Genomic DNA, 25,062 nt, shown 5'->3' with positions numbered 1-25,062 from the left:
CAAAAAGCCTCAGTGAACTTCCGATGTCATCCACAACGTCATTTATGTATATTGTAAATAGCAACGGTCCTATGACACTACCCTGCGGCACACCTGAAATCACTCTTACTTCGGAAGACTTCTCTCCATTGAGAATGACATGCTGCGTTCTGTTATTTAGGAACTCTTCAATCCAATCACACAATTGGTCTGATAGTCCATATGCTCTTACTTTGTTCATTAAACGACTGTGGGGAACTGTATCGAACGCCTTGCGGAAGTCAAGAAACACATCTACCTGTGAACCCGTGTCAATGGCCCTCTGAGTCTCGTGGACGAATAGCGCGAGCTGGGTTTCGCACGACCGTCTTTTTCGAAACCCATGCTGATTCCTACAGAGTAGACTTCTAGTCTCCAGAAAATTCGTTATACTCGAACATAATACGTGTTCCAAAATTCTACAACTGATCGACGTTAGAGATATAGGTCTATAGTTCTGCACATCTGTTCGACGTCCCTTCTTGAAAACGGGGATGACCTGTGCCCTTTTCCAATCCTTTGGAACGCTACGCTCTTCTAGAGACCTACGGTACACCGCTGCAAGAAGGGGGGCAAGTTCCTTCGCGTACTCTGTGTAAAATCGAACTGGTATCCCATCAGGTCCAGCGGCCTTTCCTCTTTTGAGCGATTTTAATTGTTTCTCTATCCCTCTGTCGTCTATTTCGATATGTCTCTGAGCAATGCAGGCCTATGTCATAGTTTAGTATCAAGATCTTTGTAACAAGTGACAGTTGTATGACACGTGCTGGATTCTGGCAAAGTTTTGCCATCACAGTGTATAGGCATACATATTGTGTAAAAGTGTGTGATATGATGCCGAGTGGCAATCACAGTGGAAGCAGACAGATGGATACTAACAAAAAAGGAAAAATCGGCCCACATTGTCGCAGTAAGTACAAAACTAAATTCTGGATCCAGATCGACGTGTAAACAATAGTCGTGGCGATACATTAAAGCGTGTTCCATCTTCTTGTCACAGAGCTAACACCCAGCATTACGCTTGACACAGATATGTAACTTCCGGAAAATCATCTGAAGATGAGCCTGAAAAGATTAGACAACCGGTTCATGGAGTAATAAATATCTATTTTCAAAACGAGTGACTAGTCGAAGTTTTATCTATCTACAAGGAAAATATTTGTTTTCGTCATCCAACACATACTTCGCATTTTGGTGATGACTTCTGGGAATAAACAAGGAACTGTTTCATTGCTAGTAAAATAAACATTATTGAAAAATTATCGTAAGACCTTTGCTGCGGTATTTGTTATAATGTATTTAATGTCAGCAAATTAAAATCCTGATTGATGGAAGTAGTCTGTAATGTAACATCATACATTGCCTTGATTTTTTTCCTCTACTGCAACAGTTTATCTGTCCGTAAGAACTGCAAGTTATTCAAAAAACACTGATTTGAGCCTTTTTTGGTATGGTTTAAGCACTTAAAAATTCACGTGTTGTACTTTGGACTTCGCGCTACGCGGTGCTATGCCTGCTTATTCGCCAATTCGCGAGCTGTGCAAGACAGGTTGTAAAAACCGCTGTTATAAGCGGCTCTTCGTGCGGCATAAATGAGTAACCTTAACATTAACAAAAAAAGTACATTCAGAGCGCTTTAGCAGCTAAAAATTAGACAGGGCATTTTTCTCGGCGTATTCTTCCAGCGTGAAAAATTTCAGTGTAGGTTTTGGCATGTCGGATTGGACCATTCACTTGTCAGTACAACGTTGAGGCTCTTTAAGTTCTGCTTGGGATGTGAAAAAGATGTCGCATCTCGTTGGCCACGTCCCTCTCCACGGGGTAAAAATCTGACTTGCCAGATTCTTCGTTTCACGCTCCGCGGTGTAGTGCAACGTGGAGTTCACACTGTGACGTCACAAGCTCCACGTCCACGAGCGTTCTCACGACTTTTACTGCTGCCTGTCTATTCCGTCCACTGCCTCCACTGCTTTCGTATCAAAGCGTTACTGACGTATTTTTGTTAGCGCCATATCCAATGTGGGGCTCATATGGAAACCTATACCACAGTTGACAAGATCGTCGTGTCCTCTTAATGTCAATCAGCAATGTATTTGTATCACTAGCGTCTCGTTGTCGTAACACTCCATTCGTTCTTGGTCTTCGCTTTCACTAGGTCTCAGGATTTCTCTCTCCGGAATACTCTTTGGACTTTGTTTATATATAGTGCCGCATCCTCGTTTCGTCGTTGTTTTTCTTTTCTGTTCCCACACGGCTTTCTATGTTGACTGCTCCATATCTGTCGCTCAAAACTCATTGAGTTTCGTTTCAGTCGTTCACAACATCTGGTCGAATATCGGTCACAGTAATTGGCGATGAGATACATTGGAAAAATACCATGGAAGCAAAACTCGTGAAACTCTTGGAACAGCAACAGCTGCATCCGCATCAGCAATTGCAACAGCAGTTCCAATAGCACTTTGAACAATAGCAACAAGAAGATCAGCAGCATAGTGAGTTGCTCCATCAAGAAAATTAGGTTCTGAAGGATAAACTGCAGATACAGGATACCCACGCAATACAGGCAGTGGTCACTTTCCACGAGGAGAGCCACCCACCCACGTTTCCGGTATTTAATGATGTCCCAGAGGATTGGGCATATATTTACAGCAGCTGAAACAGCACTACACTGCCTTTCAGGTCACTAGTGACAGTCTCAAACAGTCGCTCTTCCTGTCCTGGGCTTCCCCAGAGGCGGTTTTTTTACGCAAGAAGCTGAGTTCCCTCGCGAATTCAGCCGCCATCATATTCGAGGAAATATGCATTTTACATTCGAATTTTATTTGCAAAATTCTATGTAGTTACATGGCGATTCGAATTCCGTCTGTATGAGATGCATGAATGGCCTCTGAACAGCCAGTAGTACACCATCGGTGTAGGTACTGGGGATTTCATCATGCCCAGACTGCTTCATAGTGCACACACATGTACTATGTCTAATTCGCTGTGCATATTGTAGCCACTGTCTAAGAGATGGGCACCTCCAACCAGACTGCCACTAAGCGCCAGGACGATCAGATCCAGTTCCTCACATCCGACAATGCAATGAGCTTCAAGCAATAGTTCCTCAAATGATCCTTTCCCTAACACCAACAAACTATTTATGAACCTTACAATTAGGGGAAAACGTCCGTTTCCAGATGTACACAGATGATACAGTTTCCTTGGTACATCTGCAACCGTATGCTCGTCTAGGTTCCCCAGAACTAGCATCACGCCTTCCCCCCCTTCCCCCTCCACCCCCCCCCCCCCCAGGAATTTGGTAGCGTATGGGGACATTTCAATTCCCTTCCGGGATCAATTCGCAATGTCCACAGCCCCCAAGGAGGTCACAAGACTAATAACACATTTTTAAATCAATGTCCAGACACAAGTTGTGTGTGGTATGGAAGAAACATCTTACAGAAACTAGTCTTGTGACGCGTTGCTATAAGCTGGTATAGGAAAGTGGATCATCTGTGTCCCGTTTAGAGGAATCTTCCAAGAAATAGCCTAGCTTGTACTGTGCACTATTGTTCAGTGAGCTAGTGGTCATACAGCAGCTCGTGCTTTTCATTTTATGGCTGTAATCATTAGTATCGTCCCCAGCGACATCTAAAAGACGCGAGAGCTTGTTTTTGGTTTCCTGTTCGTTAATTGAAGATGGATACGGACTGAATCCGTTGTGTACGGACCCAGCGGGAATTGGCCACTGTCTGCAAACAACTGGAAGCTGTGTTAGGCACAGTCGACAGGATTCCGGCTGTTGCCCTAGGCTGCGGCACCTCCGGAACCCATAGTGTTATCTGGGATCTGTGATGCCGCTGCGCCTCCTGATTCTCACGTCCTGACCTGTCGATAGTTGCCTGACAGTGATTTACTAACTAAGCCTGGGTCGGGATTATCTGCATGGAAGGAGAAAGCCGATACCAGCTGCACGGCTCTCCCCCTACGTCTTAAAAACAGGTTTGACGTATTGCGTGCTGCTGAAAGTACATCTGAGCCAGCACGGGATGCCTCTTCTGCTGGGTCTGGGGCCAATATTCCTGAGACGTCTGAACAAGTACTGAGGGTAGGAATGCTTGTCATTGGAAGCTAGACAAGTCATGAAAACCCCCAGGAAGATTGCGGGCAGGTCTGGTCGGGGAAGAAGGCGAGTGTCCACTCCGCCTGTCAGGGGTTTCATATGAGATGTGGAGGAGGCACTGCCGGCAGCGGTTTCACGTGGCAGTAAGACCCATCACGCCAGTCCATCTTTCATTATTATTTTTGAGTCTGTATATATCTATATTGCCCTTAATATTCGATGGGCATACTGTGTTATACAAATCAGTGATTGGATGCTCTTTACCACAATCTAAGGGAAATAATTTTCATAGGTGGCAGGTTCATTCATTCATTCATTCATTCATTCATTCATTCATTTATTCATTCATTCCGTATAGGCCATCTTTGGACCACGTTATTTCAACTGTCTTGCATTACGTATTCTGATGTTTGCCCAGTGATCCTGCATTCGTTCTCGGTGTTGCTCCTTCCTGTCCTGGGTCCAAGCCTTTCCTGTTTTTAGTTTTGGCTTTTCTTGGAAACCCTGCCAGGCCACAAGTTTTTCCTTGAGAGGGACACGTTCCAAGATGTCATCATGGGTGATCCCCACTTCTTTAAGACCTTTCTCCACCTTTGTGAACCAGGCCCATTTTGTTTTCTTCTCCTGAAAGTAGGTGATCATACGATTAGTGAGATTTCCAGGGCTCATTCGGGTCATATGTCCATAAAACATAATCCTTCTTTTCCGGATGGTATCGGTTATCTTCTCTATGTGGGAATACAGTTCATTATTATGACGTCTTCTATATTCTCCATTCTCTTTGATGAGACGTAAGATCTTTCTCAAAATCTTCCTTTCCTTAACCTCCAGTTTTTCGATTAGGCCTTTTTTGTTCATTACAAGGCATTCAGAAGCGTACAAGAACTCGGGACGGATAACACTGCAGTAATGCCTTAACTTTGCGTTGAACGATATTGATCTTTTGTTGTAGCTGTTTTTGGTTAAATGGAATGCCATTTCCAGGTGGCTGTTATCCATTATTCCAGATATTTAAACTTTTTAACTTGCTTAATTTTGCCTTGCCTTTGCCTGTCGTTCACAAAAGGAAATCCCACGCAAATGACCCCTCGCAACGATGTCGAAGGCGGGCACGGTGGCCACCTTAGCACAACAACGATTACCACGGAAACGGTCCCTCGCACAAAATTAGTGTACGCACTTAATCGATGATCGAACTGATTCGAGTGCAGCACTGTCAAGGCGTGCTCCATGCACGATGAGGCACTCTCTCGCCCTCACACCGCACAATCCCAACAAAACACGAGACCAAACTCAGCACATGTCATTGTTAAAAGCGATTACCCGCAGGAACCTCGAAGGTGACTATACACACGTAGCAGTGTGTTGATAAAAACGACACATATAGTAGATCATGACCCTACAGACGCCAGTACTTGTGTTCTTATGAATGGGTACGTATCACTCCACCAGCTTCACACACAAAAAAGGAAAGAAACAAAGATATCCTAGACAATCACAAGTATAGCTATTCTTTAACAACTGGAAAAGAATAAAAACTAAATCCTATATCTAAGTGAAACCACTGGGGATATCTATTCCAAGAAGTGTTTTATATGGCAAATGTGGTGGTGCCCGACTGATTTTTTCCGCCGTTCCGCTCTCGGAGCGACCCGTTGTATACGAAAAAGTTTTTGTGACACTTCTTCGCCTTATTGGAAATTCGGAAGGACTTCTAGAGTACCTTCTTGCCAATGTGTTCGTGCTTTTCTGTCAGCTCTCGCCTTTCTACCCTGGGCCGCCACCTGAATCCTATTGAGTGCACATTCAGTCACTTTCTTGTACGCCTCACGCGACCTCGTCGGGAAGTCTACTACTTTCAAATCAACAGAACAGGCTCTGCTAACTGTATACTACGCCTTCCACGTCTCTGGCGACGAGTTCTACACAATGCTGGTGACTACTATGAAGGACAGTAACAGGTGCAAACATGTAACCCTTTTGTATCCGTTGAGAATAAATAGTTGCCACTAAGCTCCAACCATCATATATATATATATATATATATATGTGTGTGTGTGTGTGTGTGTGTGTGTGTGAGTGGTGAAAAGAACTGGAAAACCAAGGAATTAAAAATGGTGTCAGCCTGGGTTAAAGAAAGAAAATCTTGAAACAGATTGTCTCGCTCTTGCAGATGATCTTGCAATTTTTTCTGATTCAATGGAAACAGCTGAGAGACAGATTAATGAGCTTAATGCACACGCACAGAAGACTGGTCTCCAAATTTCATTTCAGAAAACCGAGTTTATAACGAACATAAATTCACCACCAAGGGAGTGGTGGATGAAGGAGAGGTTTAGATGGCTTATCTACGCTTGAAGGTGGAATTCAAGCGTAGTTTAACCATCTAAACTTTTCCTGGCTATATAAATGAAATCAGGTCTTGAGTGTGGTAAGATCTGCCATCACCGACGTGAGTGCAGCGTGACACGTCTGCTGTCTTCGAGACCTCGATCGACACTACTACTTCCACTGTCGCAGACAGACCTCGTCTCATAATAATGCTTAGAATCGGGCTCCCATGTTTCGCCCTCAGATTGTTACTATCGAGATCTGAGTGATTACACAATGCAAGGAATAGCATTAAGTCGGATATATTGTTTTATGTAGAGTTCTGACACACTCCTTACAATGTTTCAAATGCAATTCCGTGTTTTGTAATCACACCCTCAAGACTGTGACCGTCCTTCATTATTGCAAAATTTATTATCTTAATTTCTGATTCTCACTCTAGCTACCATTAACATAATTGGGTTCTATCGACCTTACCTGAAATGGTCACTATTGGTTACGGTTTTTACCTTGACTTGTCAGGTTTTCCACATATTTGCATTTCATAAGTCTATTGTTTTGTCCTTAATATGTGTGTGACTCCGGAATAGGGGTTCCAAGCATGAATGATGTTGCTTGGACCTTAGGTCATCTCCAAAGAATTTATTGATTAATTTCTGCACAGAATGAGTGTGGAAAATTCATTCAATTGGAGGTACGATCTTGATAAGATACGGCTTTCAATAAACTATGAACATCAGGGGTTTCAGTGCGCTCACACTGATGGTTCCTTGTTGTTCTATTCTGTTGTGTGAGACATTATAAGAATCGCAAGATCAAATGATACACACTTGTGATAAACAACTGGTCCTCAGCCTGGTGCCCAGTATTCGTCCATATTTGTAAGAGAGTGTGTGGATATCTGTGGGTGACCCAGAGGATAGCTCCGTGTTGCCAGTAAAGCTAGATACACTATGTGATCAAAAGTATTCGGAAACATGGCTGAAAATGACTTGCAATTTCGTGGTGCCCTCCATTGGTAATTCTGGAATTCAATATGGTGTTGGCCCACCCTTAGTCTTGATGACAGCTTCCACTCTCGCAGGCATACGTTCAATCAGATGCTGGAAGGTTTCTTGGGGAATGGCAGACCATTCTTCACGGAGTGCTGCGCTGAGGAGAGCTATCGATGTCAGTCGGTGAGGCCGCACGAAGTCGGCCTTCCAAAACATTCCAAAAGTGTTATATAGAATTCAGGTCAGGACTCTTTGCACGCCAGTCCATTACAGAGATGTTATTGTCGTGTAACCAAACCGCCACAGGCCGTACATTATGAACAGGTGCTCCATCATGTTGAAAGATTGAATCGCCATCCCCGAATTGCTCTTCAACAGTGGGAAACAAGAAGGCGCTTAAAACATCAATGTACGCCTGTGCTGTGATAGTGCCATGCAAAACAACAAGGGGTGCAACCCCCCCCCCCCCCCCCCCCCCCATGAAAAACACGACCACACCATAACATCACCGCCTCCGAATTTTACTGTTGGCACTACACACGCTCCCTGTCCCTGATGACGTTCACCGGCCATGAGCCATACCCACACCCTGCCATCGGATCGCCACATTATGTACCGTGATTCGTCAGACAACGTTTTTCCACTGTTCAATCGTCCTATGTTTACGCTCCTTACACCAAGCGAGGCATTTACCTGCATGATGAGTGGCTTATGAGGGGCCGCTCGACCATGAAATCCAAGTTTTCTCACCTCCCGCCTAACTGTCATAGTACTTGCAGTGGATCCTGATGCAGTTTGAAATTCCTGTGTGATGGTCTGGATAGGTGTCTGCCTATTACATATTACGACCCTCTTCAACTGTCGGCGGTCTCTGTCGTGCTGTACGTGTCCCTTCACGTATCCACTTCGCTATCACATCAAAAACAGTGGACCTATGGATGTTTAGCAGTGTGGAAATCTCGCGTGCAGACGTATGACACAAGTTACACCCAATCACATGACGATGTTCGAAGCCGCGAGTTCCGCGGAGTGCCCCATTCTGCTCTCTCACAATGTCTAATGACTACTGAGGTCGCTGATATGGAGTACTTGCAGTAGGTGGTACCACAATGCACCTAATATGAAAAACGTATGTTTTTGGGGTGTCGGATACTTCTGATCACATAGTGTTTATTGACTGAGAGCTGGAAAAATTTAAAATTTTCTTTGCGTTTCCGTTCTGTCAGGTTTGCCTTAACATGTTTAATATGCGGATTTTTCTACGTATGCTGCCACAGCACCATTTTTTTCTATGTGAGGGACATATGGCACAAAAATGTAGTGTGAGTAGCGGTAAGTATAAGATGGGAAGCCTTCTGGCCCTTCACACCTCCAGCACACCAGTCCATCTTCCATTATTATGTTTGATTCTGCATACATGCCTTTAATATTTGATGGACATACTTAGTTATACAAATCAGAGCTCGGATGACCTGTACCATTATTCCTCCTTCTACTCTGCGATCGCCTTGTATTTTCAGCTGTCGGATTTGTGCGTGGTCGGCGAAGGGAGAAAGGTGATGTATTCCCATGCGGCCAGCCTATACAATAGCTGCGCTGGCCAAGCGTTGAATAAGGTGGGGGGGGGGGGGGGGGCGAGGTCACCGGCCGTAGGACAGGCGCCTAAGACGTCTCCCGTGACTCACCTACCTTCTGATGTTAGCAATTATCGGGTAGCGGACGCCCCGAACACTGTTTTGCGAGAGCCAACGCCGTCGTCCAAAGCGGCGTGTTTTGGGAGAGAGTGTGGAGGACATACGTATAGCCTATGACACTGTCTGCTGCTTCGCGGAAATAAGTGGCCGTCTCGATGAGGAGGTGCGTGACTGCGGCGTCCCACGTAGACAATGTAGGCATAGTCCCACATCCGAGAGCTTCCCGTGCAGATATCTCGCGGAGGCTGTGATTGGAAGGTTAACTATTGACAGCTCATGATTACGGCTAGCATGGAGATTGGCGGTATGATCTGTCATTGGTTGCTACAGTGACATAATTTTGCAGTTTGAGATTTGCCGTTTTTGTTTAATAGCCATGATTGGCGAAAAAAATGTTGTTGGACCGCGATTGGCTGGTATCAGCTTAAGGAAGCAGAAGCTCTGGCGGAGCTGTGATGAAGGAAACACAGGGAGAACCGTCCTGATCGTCGCAGGAGTCTGACTTCTCTTCTGTACTTGAACAGAGAGTAGTTTGTTAGTCCTACCTGTCTAGTCACCCTGACAAATAGAGTTTCACGCTGGAGTTTGGAACCCTCTGCCTCGGACGCCATCAACTTCATCACAATGCACCCGACCACCAATCGCGGCAGTCGTCTACACGCCGAAATTTGCAATTTGTGGTAATATACGCTGCTCTGGCAAATAGGGAATCCGTCAGTGAATTTTACTTTCCAACGCAGTAGCCTTGCCTTCAGGGTGTATGCTCTTAGCACCGCTTTCCTTTCATTAGCGATAAGGTGGAGAACTGTTCAATCAGTGACACTTTAGCAGCGATTACAATTAATCTGCATCTCATTGCGGCCCCAGTCACACACACGTGCCTGATAGCAACTTGCCCAGATAGGTCCTCTACTGGATTTTGTCAGTGTCTATCAATTTTTGTTCGTAAATTTGTCAATAACTCACGGCCCTTATGATTCTCATACTGCTCGTATTTGGATTTCAAGCTAACATTTGTCTTTGAGTCAATAAATCTCATTGTAATACTCTAGGTCAAAATTTTCTCTGTTGAACTGTATAGTTCGTTCCTACCCGTAATTATTTTGGAGGGGAAATATTAATCAGTCTCTTAATTAAATTTATGTGAAGTTTAGTTGGCTGAAGATGGGCTGCATTGGGGCCAGATTATTTCAGCATCTTTCCTTTCGTGTGATTGATGTGCGCCCTCGTGATTGTGGTATGCGTCAGAGTTTCACTCTGGTCCTAATTTGAATGTCAGTTACGGACACCCGCACGCGAGCACATGCTAACTTCCAGAGTTTCTAGCAAACAGAACACAAGGAGTCATTCTGAACGGAGAAGAGTCTTCAGACGTGAAAGTAACTTCGAGCATGTCGCAGGGGAGTGTTAGAGGACCATTACTTTTCACAGTACATGTAAATGGCCTATTAGGTAACGTCGGAATTTCCATGAGGCTTTTGGCTAATGATAGCGTCGTATAAAGAGAAGCCGCGACGCTAGAAAATTGTAGAGAAATGCAGGGAGGCCTGGAGAGGATCTGCGCTTGGTGCAGGAGTAGCAATTGACCTTCAACACAAACAAATGTAACTTGTTGCTTGTACGTAGACAGAAAGACTTGTACTGTATTATTATACGATTGTAGGTCAATCACTGGAGACCGTTACTTCAAATGGTTCAAATGGCTCTGAGCACTATGGGACTTAACATCTGTGGTCATCAGTCCCCTAGAACTTAGAACTACTTAAACCTAACTAACCTAAGGACATCACACACATCCATGCCCGAGGCAGGATTCGAACCTGCGACCGTAGCAGTCGCGCGGTTCCGGACTGAGCGCCCAGAACCGCGAGACCACCGCAGCCGGCACCGTTTCTTCCATAAAATATCTAGGAGTATGCGTACGGAGCGATTTGAAGTGGAAGAACCACATAAAATTATTCGCGAATGAGGTAGATGCCAGACTGAGATTCACTGAAAGAATCCCCAGGAGATGTAGCCCATCACGAAAGGAAGAAGCTTGTAAAAAAATCGTTCATCAAATACTTGACTGCTGCTCGTCAATATGGGATCCGTACCAGATAGGACTGATAGAGGAAATAGAGAAGATCCAAAGCAGGAAAGCACGTTTCGTTACATGTTCATCTGGTAAGCGTGAAAGCGTCACAGAGATGCTCCTCCAACACCAGGGGCAGACGTTGCAAGAGTGGCGCTCTGCAACACGTTATAATATACTGTTAAAGTTCCGAGAGCGTACATTCCTAGAAGAATCAACCAGCATATTGCTTCCTACTACGTATATCTTACGAAAAGACCATGGAAGTAAAATCAGACTGATTCGAGCCCACACGGATCAATCGTTCTTCCCGCGAACCATACGCGACTGGAACAACAAAAGGGGAAGTGACGATGGTAGAGAAAGTACCCTCCGCCACACACCGTAAGGTGGCTTGCGGAGTGTGGATGTAGAAGTCGATATACAAGATGTATGGAAAATACAATGCTGGCCACTAAAATTATGTAGTCATGAAGGCACCATGCACAGACGTCAAATGGCATAACGTGTACTACATTCTTGGATATGCATGTGATTTGCATTTCAACGCAGCTGCACATATAGGGAGGCCGAGAGCCCTAATTGCCCAGCGGAACGGCGTGTGGTGCCGCAGCGAGGGGATGCTAGCGCCACTGGTTATAACAGCTCCGTCTAGCGGCAGAAGAACACTTGCAATCTCTACAGCGGGCTAAGTCGCTGTGTCGAGATACCAGAGTGCACTATTATTTCTTACAGCCCCTGTGACTCCTTGTTTGTTAAAGCCCATGTGGCTTTCTGTTCTTTACAGCGGATGTCACATTTTGTTTCTCTTAGCCCGTCTGACTTCTTGAAACCACAGGGTAGCCTTGTTATTGCAGTCAAGACAACTATTGAAATTTAGTCGAAACGCAAAGGAGATAAAAAATAGCTTGACATCTCATCGGAGACGAGGTCGTTGGAGATGGAGCGCAAGTTCAGAAGTGCCGAAATGGAAAATAAAGTCGGCTGTGCCCGTTTCACAGGAACCGTCCATGCATTAGCATTAAAAGATTCAGAGAAACTACGAAGACGCAAAACTGGAACCCAGATGGTTGGACAGGAATCTGAACCTCGTTCCTGTTGAATATTGGTCTATTGTCTTAACCTCTGTGCCATTTTGTCCGCTACAGGTTCAGCTGAACAGTACAATATTCACGACATGATTGCTCAGTTCGTTACAGACTGACAACATGTAAGGGCAAGCAGATGTAGCGACGAATTCACTTACAATTGAGGCTGTAGTAATGAAAATACGTAATATTTTGCCGGGCTAGAAAGAGAGTACACTAACTTTGTACAACAGTTCAAAACCGATGTTGAATGCAAAAGACAGCTGTATCATCAGGTCTACCATTAATTCAGTATAGGGAATCAAAATGTGTGGCAGGTTGTGAAAACATAATTAACCACAATATTTTGCGAATAAGGATTGACGTCAGCTGTTAGTGACAGATGAAAATGTGTGCCGGACAAGGATTCGAACCGGAATTTCTCACTTACCGTAAGCGGTCGTCTTAACCACTTCGGAAATCCGAGCAAACTTCCAAGATCGACTCAAACTTCCATATGTCACGGAGTCCACAACCCTTACGTTCGCACATTTTGTGATTCCCGTACAGGGAGAGATCAACATTTCACAATCATTCTAACCCGTCGAGACATGGATACGTCATTGATGGTTACAATGTCTGTGTTTATACAGTGTCTGTATCTGAAAGTCTACAACATCATAACGTAATTACCCTGTATAGTTCCAGATTGAGCTTGGACTAGCAGAGGACATGGTGCGTGCACAATGAATATTGATGCGAATGGTCACAGGCTTATTTGATTGGTGAGAGAGTATAACGTAGATGTAGGAATAGCTTATCTGGCAGGCACTCAAATGAAGACGACGTCTTCTTCGAAGGTAGAATTTATAGATGGAAAGTACGAGAAGCGGTTCACATATCTAAGAAAGAAAGTTATTTCATCAGAGATAACAGTTACAGGCTTCGACCTTGATCGCTTACGACATGAAGAAAGTAAGTAACCAGCCACGGTGTGCGAGGAATACGAACAACTATCAAACATTTGCCCTATCTTTCTTTGTCTATCTATCTAATGACTATCGCCCACCAACAGCGGCCAGAACAAATTTCTCTCAATAATACCTCTTATTCAAACACGCACAGTAAAAAAGCGTTTTTTTCCATAAACTCGACACTATAATCATTGACAGAGTTCAACTAATCGCGGATACCCGCAGGTCTTGAAGAAGATCCAAGCAGAGGGGTCGAAACGTCGACTGCGAAGAAGAAATTTGAGAAGGAAACGTGACGCACACAAAATAAATAAATAAAAAATGTCTCTGAGCACTATGGGTCTAAGGTCATCAGTCCCCTAGAACTTAGAACTACTTAAACCTAACTAACCTAAGGACATCACACACATCCATGCCCGAGGCAGGATTCGGACCTGTGACCGTATTGGTCGCGCGGTTCCAGTCTGTAGCACCTAGAACCGCTCGGCCACCTGGGCCGGCCCACACGAACAACCTGGGTAACTTTACATGCAATAACAACGGCCTCGTAAGTCTGCAGACTTCACTAACTAGAAATAAGTTTTCTAACGAATTGCTTTGTCATTTTTCTGAACCAGCCGTACTTTTGTCGTTTCCGTAAATGAGATGAAATACGGCGTGCAGGCTTCTCCACGAGCATGCAGCAGTTGTGCCACTAGAAGCCTCGGAGCTCAACCCGTGGTCTGGGTACAGTGAGGTGCGAACCGATAAAGCAACAGCTGTGCGCCGGCTGGGCTGTGGGCAAGCCTTACGCCCTACGGCCTGTTTATTCCTGTCTCTGGCACGTGCGTCACTGACGCTGCGACCACGTCTCGCTTGTTTACCGCTGCTACCTCCCTGGGGCACGCTCCTTCTCCAGCAGCAACCATACGATCGTTACACTTCGTTCTCTCCTGCTTAGCTACAATCCTGTACTCCTACATAACTAATAAGTATCCCGCAGCAAACGTAATGATTGAAAACGGGCAGACCGGGGACAGTGAGGGACATCTTAGGGGAGAAAATAAAGACCTTGAGAGAGTTCAAAATATAGAGTGTGAATTTATCGAAAAATTAGTGCGACAACAGCGAAAAGGATCATACGGTATAAGCATTGTTGCGCAACATGAGGTAGTGGTTGAGAATGAAACATATACTCATGCTCATAAATTAAGGATAATTGTAGAACGTGGTGCCACACAGCGTGGCACTACACAAAACTGGCGCTAATAGCATAGGCACATAGGGAACACACACGACACATATCTATAAGTCCACGGTATTGGTTATACGTTGAGAAAACCGTCCCGAAACACATGTGCTACAAAACGCCACTGTTTCCTGCGCATGTACCCCGACATTAATATGGGATATGATTACCATGCGCACGTACACAGGCGACACAACGGGTTGGTCTACTCTGGATCAGGTAGTCGAGCAGCTGCTGGGGTATAGCCCCACATTCTTGCACCAGTGCCCGTCGGAGCTCCTGAAGTGTCGTAGGGGTTTGAAAACTTACAGCGATACGTCGACCGAGAGCATCCCAGACGTGCTCAATGGGGTTTAGGTCTGGAGAACAGGCAGGCCACTCCATTCGCCTGATATCTTCTGCTTCAAGGTACTTCTCCACGATGGCAGCTCGGTGGGGACGTGCGTTATCATCCATCAGGAGGAAGGTGGGACCCACTGCACCCCTGAAAAGGTGGACATACTGGTGCAAAATGACGTCCCGATACACCTGACCTGTTACAGTTCCTCTGTCAAAGACATGCAGGGGTGCACGTGCACCAATCATAATCCCGCCCCATACCATCAAACCACGACCTCCATACAGGTCCCTTTCAAGGACATTAAGGGGTTGGTATCTGGTTCCTTGTTCACGCCAGATAAAAACCCGGCGAAAATCACTGTTCCGACTGTACCTGGACTCGTCCGTGAGCATAACCTGGGACCACTGTTCCAATGACCATGTACTGCGTTCTTGACACCAGGCTTTACGGGCTCTCCTGTGACCTGGGGTCAGTGGAATGCACCTTGCAGATCTCCGGGCAAATAAACCATATCTGTTCAGTCGTCTGTAGACTGTGTGTCTAGAGTCAGCTGTTCCAGTGGCTGCAGTAAGGTCCCGAGCAAGGCTACCTGCAGTACTCCGTGACCGTCTGCGGGCACTGATGGTGAGATATCGGTCTTCTTGTGGTGTTTTACAGTGTGGACGTCCCGTACTGTAGCGCCTGGACACGTTTCCTTTCTGCTGGAATCGTTGCCATAATCTTGAGATCACACTTTGTGGCACACGGAGGGCCCGTGCTACTACGACCTGCTGCGTTTGACCAGCCTCCAGTCTCCCTAGTATTCTACTACTCATAACGTCATCAATATGTGTTCTTAGAGCCATTTTCAACACAGTCACCATTAGCACGTCTGAAAACGTCTGCAAACTTACTCGCTGCACTGTACTCTGACATGCACCAACACACCTCTGCGTATGTGGACTGCTGCCAGCGCCACCGTGCGACGATAACAGGTCAAATGCACCGCATGGTCATACCCAGAGGTGATTTAAACCCGCAAACCGCCCACCAGAGCGTTGTTTCACCCTGTATCAGCATTATCCTTAATTTATGAGCCTGTGTGTATTAAAGCCCAGATAGAGCACGTTTTGTTTCTTGACCGGCCACTGGCCAATATACGACGCCTTTGCAGTGTATATACCTTCCTCAGGGGCTGATTGCACCTGTGGAGAGAGAGGGACGCCAGAGCACATGCTCCTATGTTGCGACCGTTGGTCCTCGCTAAGACGACTAACACACACACACACACACACACACACACACACACACACCACACGAAGACACAAACACAATAAGCTTAGAACCATAACTATGCAGGAAGAATATCGAGGGCAGGGCATGCCACGGCGTGCCATACTTCACGCGTGCAGCGTCTGCAGGCCGCGGGCGGGCCAAGGCCCGGCCTGTCACTCCTCTTCGCTCGGTCCTTCTGGTAAGAACCCGGACCAATATGACATTTCCTTTAACATTGCGGTACGGTATTTTTCGGTCGGCACAATACTCTGAGTTCGGCTGAATCGTCGTGTCAGCGCTGTTTACCCTTCGCTCTTTGTTCGTGGTATGAAGGACTTTCGCAGGTCCAGTGGCCGTTTGTGCAAAAAGAGCCAGTCTAGCGACTTATAGTGACAAGCAACAGAAGAGAGGGATGACATTGCCCAGTTCGCATAAGCGACGGGTACTGCTTATTTGGCCGGCTGGTGTGGCCGAGCGGTTCTAGGCGCTTCAGTTTGGAACCGCGCGACCACTACGGTCACAGGTTCGAATCCTGCCTCGGGCATGGATGTGTGTGATGTCCTTAGGTTAGTTAGATTTAAGTAGTTCTAAGTTCTAGGGAACCGATGACCTCAGATGTTAAGTCCCATAGTGCTCAGAGCCACTGCTTATTTGCTATGATACATTACACTACCATACAGAGAGAATTTAAACATTTAGACGACAATGAAAGAGCAAAAAGTTATAACTATCGACAGATGGGATTCATTGTTCTGTACGTAAAGAAGCATTTTGTACTAAATTTGCAAGCATGGAGCACTGGAAGAAAATAGAGGTACAAATAATAAACTTTCTAAAGTCGCACCATTATTCCAGTGTCAAGTATAACAATTTTCAGTAGAAAATGGCTCTGAGCACTATGGGGCTTAACTTCTGAGGTCATTAGTCCCCTAGAACTTAGAACTAGTTAAACCTAACTAACCTAAGGACATCACACACATGCATGCCCGAGGCAGGATTCGAACCTGCACCGTAGCGGTCGCGCGGTTCCAGAGTGTAGCACCTAGTACCGCTCGGCCACCCCGGCCGGCAATTTTCAGTAGAAATGAGCGAAGAGTATATTACTGCAAAGTACGTTGCCTGGAAAGATTTTTCGATTTAAAACTCGCTAATGTCCAATATATGAAGGAAACAGGAGTGCAGGAACGAAAATTAGAACTTCCGGAATGGATTGCAGACTTAGCATTTTAAGTGGACTTGACTGCAAGCTGCTCACAGTCAAACATTGCGAGGTAACTTTTTTCTGATTCGATGAGGATGCATTAAAAAATCACGTTGTAGAAGGGACACATTCTGAAAAAGTCCAGTTGCCTAACCACACTGGAGATAAAGGAAGTTCGAGGTTTGAAGGTTCAAAATGGTTCAAATGGCTCTGAGCACTATGGGACTCAACTGCTGAGGTCATTAGTCCCCTAGAACTTAGAACTAGTTAAACCTAACTAACCTAAGGACATCACAAACATCGATGCCCGAGGCAGGATTCGAACCTGCACCGTAGCGGTCGCGCGGTTCCGGAGTGTAGCACCTAGTACCGCTCGGCCACCCCGGCCGGCAATTTTCAGTAGAAATGAGCGAAGAGTATATTACTGCAAAGTACGTTGCCTGGAAAGATTTTTCGATTTAAAACTCGCTAATATCCAATATATGAAGGAAACAGGAGTGCAGGAACGAAAATTAGAACTTCCGGAATGGATTGCAGACTTAGCATTGCGAGGTAACTTTTTTCTGATTTGATGAGGATGCATTAAAAAATCACGTTGTAGAAGGGACATATTCTGAAAAAGTCCAGTTGCCTAACCACACTGGAGATAAAGGAAGTTCGAGGTTTGAAGGTTCAAAATGGTTCAAATGTTCTCTGAGCACTATGGGACTCAACTGCTGAGGTCATTAGTCCCCTAGAACTTAGAACTAGTTAAACCTAACTAACCTAAGGACATCACAAACATCGATGCCCGAGGCAGGATTCGAACCTGCGACCGTAGCGGTCTTGCGGTTCCAGACTGCAGCGCCTTTAACCGCACGGCCACTTCGAGGTTTGAAGGCTTCCAAGAATTAAAAGGATAATTTTACAAAGGTTTTGAGGACTTGTCAGTCTTAAATTTCTTTTCGAGATGTTTTCATGTCCGTTTTCCATTTCAGTTGAAAGCGCCCTGCACATGTGCCGACGTAAGTGATTGACCTGCTAGATAATTCCAGTTTCAGTGCAAATCTTTTTATGTTCAAACTGCCAGGACATCTGCATTACTTCCTCAGGTAGATTTTCCAAGCCTCCATAATGAGGCTGTAGAAGTGCTGCAATATTTCAATCGACATATCTTTTCTCCATTATGAAACTAAATAAACCACCATTACGTGGCAACTTGTGTGCGAAACTGTGAAATTGTCTGCATCTCTCCGTATACTGACAGTTTGTACCGGATAAAAATTGTGTCCTTAGCACCACAAAAATAATTAGTTAATATTTAAAACTTGTTTTGTTTGTGATCCATGGTGTTGAGAAATGCGAAATATAAAAGCAAGCCACATGCAGTGCGACTGCACTGCCGTTTAAATACGGCGAGTTCGCCTTTTTCCCCTCTTCCTCTCCTCGCGCTTAGTGTGGCGGTGGGGAAACTTGTCAGCCAGGCACAACGTTATGACGCTCTGGCCCGGTCATGGTTCCTAAGCCGAAATCTTGGCCATCCCTGATCTAGGGCGTTATATAAAGACTACTGCCAGCGACAAGAGTACAGGCATCAACGAGCACAGGCGATGGACGCTTGTACTGACAAATACTAACGAGGCAGAAAAAAAATTGTGCTAGAATAGACGACAACGACGGCGACGACAGACAGACGTAGAGTAACGTTAGATATAAAGCGCAATATAATTTACATGACACACTAACTACTAATGCTGGTTAATCAATCCAGTATCCTAGGTATGAAACAATACTGAACGCTATTATATACACTCCTGGAAATGGAAAAAAGAACACATTGACACCGGTGTGTCAGACCCACCATACTTGCTCCGGACACTGCGAGAGGGCTGTACAAGCAATGATCACACGCACGGCACAGCGGACACACCAGGAACCGCGGTGTTGGCCGTCGAATGGCGCTAGCTGCGCAGCATTTGTGCACCGCCGCCGTCAGTGTCAGCCAGTTTGCCGTGGCATACGGAGCTCCATCGCAGTCTTTAACACTGGTAGCATGCCGCGACAGCGTGGACGTGAACCGTATGTGCAGTTGACGGACTTTGAGCGAGGGCGTATAGTGGGCATGCGGGAGGCCGGGTGGACGTACCGCCGAATTGCTCAACACGTGGGGCGTGAGGTCTCCACAGTACATCGATGTTGTCGCCAGTGGTCGGCGGAAGGTGCACGTGCCCGTCGACCTGGGACCGGACCGCAGCGACGCACGGATGCACGCCAAGACCGTAGGATCCTACGCAGTGCCGTAGGGGACCGCACCGCCACTTCCCAGCAAATTAGGGACACTGTTGCTCCTGGGGTATCGGCGAGGACCATTCGCAACCGTCTCCATGAAGCTGGGCTACGGTCCCGCACACCGTTAGGCCGTCTTCCGCACACCGTTAGGCCGTCTTCCGCTCACGCCCCAACATCGTGCAGCCCGCCTCCAGTGGTGTCGCGACAGGCGTGAATGGAGGGACGAATGGAGACGTGTCGTCTTCAGCGATGAGAGTCGCTTCTGCCTTGGTGCCAATGATGGTCGTATGCGTGTTTGGCGCCGTGCAGGTGAGCGCCACAATCAGGACTGCATACGACCGAGGCACACAGGGCCAACACCCGGCATCATGGTGTGGGGAGCGATCTCCTACACTGGCCGTACACCACTGGTGATCGTCGAGGGGACACTGAATAGTGCACGGTACATCCAAACCGTCATCGAACCCATCGTTCTACCATTCCTAGACCGGCAAGGGAACTTGCTGTTCCAACAGGACAATGCACGTCCGCATGTATCCCGTGCCACCCAACGTGCTCTAGAAGGTGTAAGTCAACTACCCTGGCCAGCAAGATCTCCGGATCTGTCCCCCATTGAGCATGTTTGGGACTGGATGAAGCGTCGTCTCACGCGGTCTGCACGTCCAGCACGAACGCTGGTCCAACTGAGGCGCCAGGTGGAAATGGCATGGCAAGCCGTTCCACAGGACTACATCCAGCATCTCTACGATCGTCTCCATGGGAGAATAGCAGCCTGCATTGCTGCGAAAGGTGGATATACACTGTACTAGTGCCGACATTGTGCATGCTCTGTTGCCTGTGTCTATGTGCCTGTGGTTCTGTCAGTGTGATCATGTGATGTATCTGACCCCAGGAATGTGTCAATAAAGTTTCCCCTTCCTGGGACAATGAATTCACGGTGTTCTTATTTCAATTTCCAGGAGTGTAGAATACAAAACACACACACACACACACATATGCCACAAGTCTAATAAATCTAGAACAGTCATCACACACTGCCAGTCATCAGATAAGATGGTACCTGCTTTGTCAGTTCAAGTTTGAGATGACGCACGCCATTTAAGACGTGCTCCCCTAGGTCTCGAAGGTCTGCCACTTCTCTGCAATGTGACTAACAACATTTCCGTAAGCTCGAAAGGCAGATATAACCATGTCTCGCGGTACCACTAAAGGAAGTTAGAAAACACAGGGTACGGAGGCCGAACACTGTGTGATCAACAATTTCAGTTCCTGGGTGGAACGTCACACAATATCAGCACAAATTTCTGCGGCCCGCAGTTTGATATACACGACAATGCTTGTGATGGTGAAATGAATTCCTACAACATCTTGAGGTGTGGGTTTAATTTCGTCACCTATGAACTGTTCCACTTTTTGCGCTGAAGGTCGTGCATGTTCCGCTTGAAAGGTGATCTTCATAGGCGCACAACGGTAAGATAAAGCCATTGCAGGTGAGAACGTGAATGAATATAGCAATGTAGCACTACGCTCTAATGTGTAAACAACAACACGCCAATGGAACGCTACTTGGAGCGCCGGCCGCGGTGGTCTAGCGGTTCTAGGCGCTCAGTCCGGAGCCGCGCGACTGCTACGGTCGCAGGTTCGAATCCTGCCTCGGGCATGGATGTGTGTGATGTCCTTAGGTTAGTTAGGTTTAAGTAGCTCTAAGTTCTAGGGGACTGATGACCATAGATGTTAAGTCCCATAGTGCTCAGAGCCATTTTTGAAGCTACTTGGAGCGCCGAGCACGTCTGCCTCATGTCACGGTTATGAGCTGACTGTGTCATTAAGCCATCTGGACACAGTGGTAACTCCAGCTGCACAGATTAAATGAGCACTCCTCCTATCACACCCAAATTTTCATCTTATTGGTTCAAATGGCTCTGAGCACTATGGGACTCAACATCTTAGGTCATAAGTCCCCTAGAACTTAGAACTACTTAAACCTAACTAACCTAAGGACATCACACACACCCATGCCCGAGGCAGGATTCGAACCTGCGACCGCAGCAGTCCCGCGGTTCCGGACTGCAGCGCCAGAACCGCTAGACCACCGCGGCCGGCTTTCATCTTATTCACACGATACTAATGTAGTGCTTCTTGCCAATCATTTGACTACTCACGGCATTTCGCTGGAAAGAACAGACACCACATATATATGGAAATGACTAGTAGTGGTTCAGGGTACCATCTCTCACGCACCATATGGTGATTTGTGGAGTATGTGTGTATACGTAGATGTTGATAAACGAGGTTCAAAGTGAAACCATCGCCACAACGATGTCACCAGGCCGAGGACAAAGAGAGAGACAATCCGAAACGTGACCAGAGAGAAGAACCAAGTGCATGTGAGATTGTTGTCGAGTAGTCCATGGTACACGGATCATAGTAACCGACTATATCAGATGCGAGTGCATAAATGACTGATCATTTGCTGGGCGGCCGTATTTATACCGGCAGTGAGGAACACTACTGGCCGCTGTATACATATGGAGAGATGGGTGGCGCGCTCCCTACGCAAGCGCAGCGTTGCAACGATACTATGCTCTCTACCGGCCATCAAGGTCCATTTCCTCTAGCGGTTTGTCAACTTCCACGGAGACCGATACCAGATCCCTTCCCCCAAAACAGGCATGTATAGACGGAAACGCGCTGGACGTCGCTGTGGAGATGGAATGGAGTTACGAGTGAAGACCCAGTCCATTCGACTGCCGGCTGCTGGAAGGGAGTGTGTTTGGCAGCGTCCATTGGGACATGGCGATGGGTAAAGAGGGATGAGAGTTCGAGAGGGTTACACCAATACACGTGGGTGCAGATGGTATCGTCGGTGCAACAGTAGGGATCATAGGTAGCCATTGCACCACGTCTTCATCAGAAGGCAGAGGAGGAGGAGGCGATGGTGGACGCAGCGCTTGCCCTCGAGCCCAGAGCTGGTTTGGTTCCCCCATACTACAGCCAAGATCAGCCATGCACTGCCTCCAAACACAGCTTCAACATCACACGTGAACTGCATTCGTAGTCTACGAAAAACATTCGCACCACCCATAAGCTGTTGCTTATTGAATTGTCCAGCCAAGTTAATCTCTATTTCTCTCAATGACTTGTACACAAGAAGACTGCGCCACAAACGGCAACGATATCCACATCGCACGGGCATTGCAGAGGCATAACCATGCCCTTAAAGCGTAATTATGTGATTTTTTTTAAAGCATGGGAGAGGTAAGGAAAGGAGAGAAGGAATTTTTATTGTCTGTAACATTACATAGTCATTATGTTACAATTATTGTTCCCTACTTTGGCCCAAATAACAGATATTCGTCTGCATTGAGCTTCTTCTTTCTTCTTGTAGACAAAATAAAGGGCTTGTCTGGCACCTAAGTCCCATACGGAACCTTAGCAAAGCAGTCCTGTACTCTCGGTTATACTCCATGTCTTCCAAGCGCCGCAAACGGCGTCATTCGCTCAGCGAATGTCGAAGAGTGCGGAAGCTTAGTTCTGGGCGTTCACTGGGTGTTGGCTTGTAACGAAAACTGTGGTTTTACGTGCCTCTGCAATGCCTGCGCGACGTGGATATCGTCGCCGTTTGCGCGCAGTGTTCCTGTGTACAAGTCATTGAGAGCAATAGGGATTGACATGGCTGGAAATTCAATAAGCAACAGATTATGGGTGGTCCGAATGTTTTTCGTGGACTACGAATGCAGTTCACGTGTGATGCCGAAGCTGTATTTGGAGGTAGTACATGGCTGACCTTGGCTGTAGTATGGGGGAACCATGCAGACTATAATGGCCTTGAAGCATTCCCCGATGCAAACATCTTGGCTTGGAAGACATAAAGTGTAACCGAGAGTACAGGACTGCTTGCTAAGGTTCCGCATGGGACTTTGGTGCGTGACAAGCCTTGGACTGATGTACATGTCCAGAAAGTGAGTGTACTGTGATCATAATGGGCTGTGATTTTTTGACGGCTGGCAATACTGAGTGGTACAGTGGGGTCGCCTGACCAGAGCGAGCTCCACAGGAACACTCGAAGACAAAAAAAGGACACACCATGAAGAAATTATACGAATGAGACAGACTCCGGTAGATGTGACGTACAGGCACAGACGAACAAATGATTACAATGTCTGAAAAATTGAATGGTTTATTCAAGAGAAAGAGATTCACAGACTAAGCAAGTCAATAGCATGTTGGTTAACCTCTGGCCCTTATGCAAGCAGTTATTCGGGTTGTCGTTCATTAATAGAATTGTTGGATGTCCTACTAGCGTGTTAGATTGTAAAAGTCCCGGGCAGATTGGAAGGCCTTGCTCATAACGCACCAAACTTTGGCGATTGGGGAGAGATCGGGCGACCTTGCTGGCCAAGGTAGAAGCACGAAGACAAGCAGTAGAAACTCTCCCGAGCGGGCATTATCTTACTGAAATGAAAGCCCAGTTTGGCTTGCCATTAAGGGCACAAAACGCTGCATGGTATATGGTCGGCGTACTGCTGTATTGTAAAGGTGGTGCAGATGACAACCAAAGGGTCCTTGTATGAAACGAAATAGCACCCCAGCTCATCACTTCTGGTTGCCTGTCCGTATGGCGGGTGACAGTCAGATTGGTATCCCATTGCTGTCCAGGTCGTCTCCAGACAAGTTTTCGTTGGTCATCAGGGTTTAGTTCGAAGCCGTCCTCATCACTGTAGGCAATTCTACTCCAGTCAGTGTGATTCCAGGCCAAGTGTGCCCGGCACCACTGCAAACGGGCTTGTTGGTGTACAGAGGTCAATGGTAATCGGCGCAAGGGGTACTGTGAGCTCAACCCCCTTTCTGTGAGTCACCTATTAATGGTCCTCGTCGTCATTGAAGAACCAGTTGCACGTCGGAGCTATGACAATGACTAGGCTCTGAGTGTTTCTCTGACGATTGCTCCATCATCACGTTCTGGCGTTTCTCTAGGTCGACTGCTTCCATCTTGACGCTGTTAGACCATGGTTCACTCATTCCTGCCAACGTATTGGAATAGTGGCGTCGGTCCTATTCAAATCTCGAACGGTTTGCCGATTATTCCAACTAGTTCCTTTGAGCCCAACTAGAATCCCTCTTTCAAATGCTTATATCTCCGTATATTGTTCACGCGCCTATCTGCGAGGTATAGCTGGCATCCAACCGAGAACACGGAATGAAATTCGCAAAGGCTTTATACCATGGTACCGACATGTCTCCTGTCTACTATCCTTGCCAGCTGCGCGGTGAAACTGAGCTGCAACGTCATCAGCCACCACTGTTTACAGTTTTGAATATCAATTTATGACCAATTTTTCACAACACCTTCGTGGTACGCCTTTCTGTGTTAGATAAACTCACTTCATATTGGCCAGTTGCTTGAAAGATGTTGGTAAGAAATCCCACCAAGTACAGTCATATGCTGTGATCCGCTTCCTTGTCTCAGAAGGAATAATGCCTACAGAAATTTTTCGCGAATCAAAAAGGTT

Source organism: Schistocerca nitens, chromosome 3 (genome assembly GCF_023898315.1).
Source record: "Schistocerca nitens isolate TAMUIC-IGC-003100 chromosome 3, iqSchNite1.1, whole genome shotgun sequence".
Lineage (NCBI taxonomy): Eukaryota > Metazoa > Arthropoda > Insecta > Orthoptera > Acrididae > Schistocerca > Schistocerca nitens.
This window is presented reverse-complemented; position numbering follows the sequence as displayed.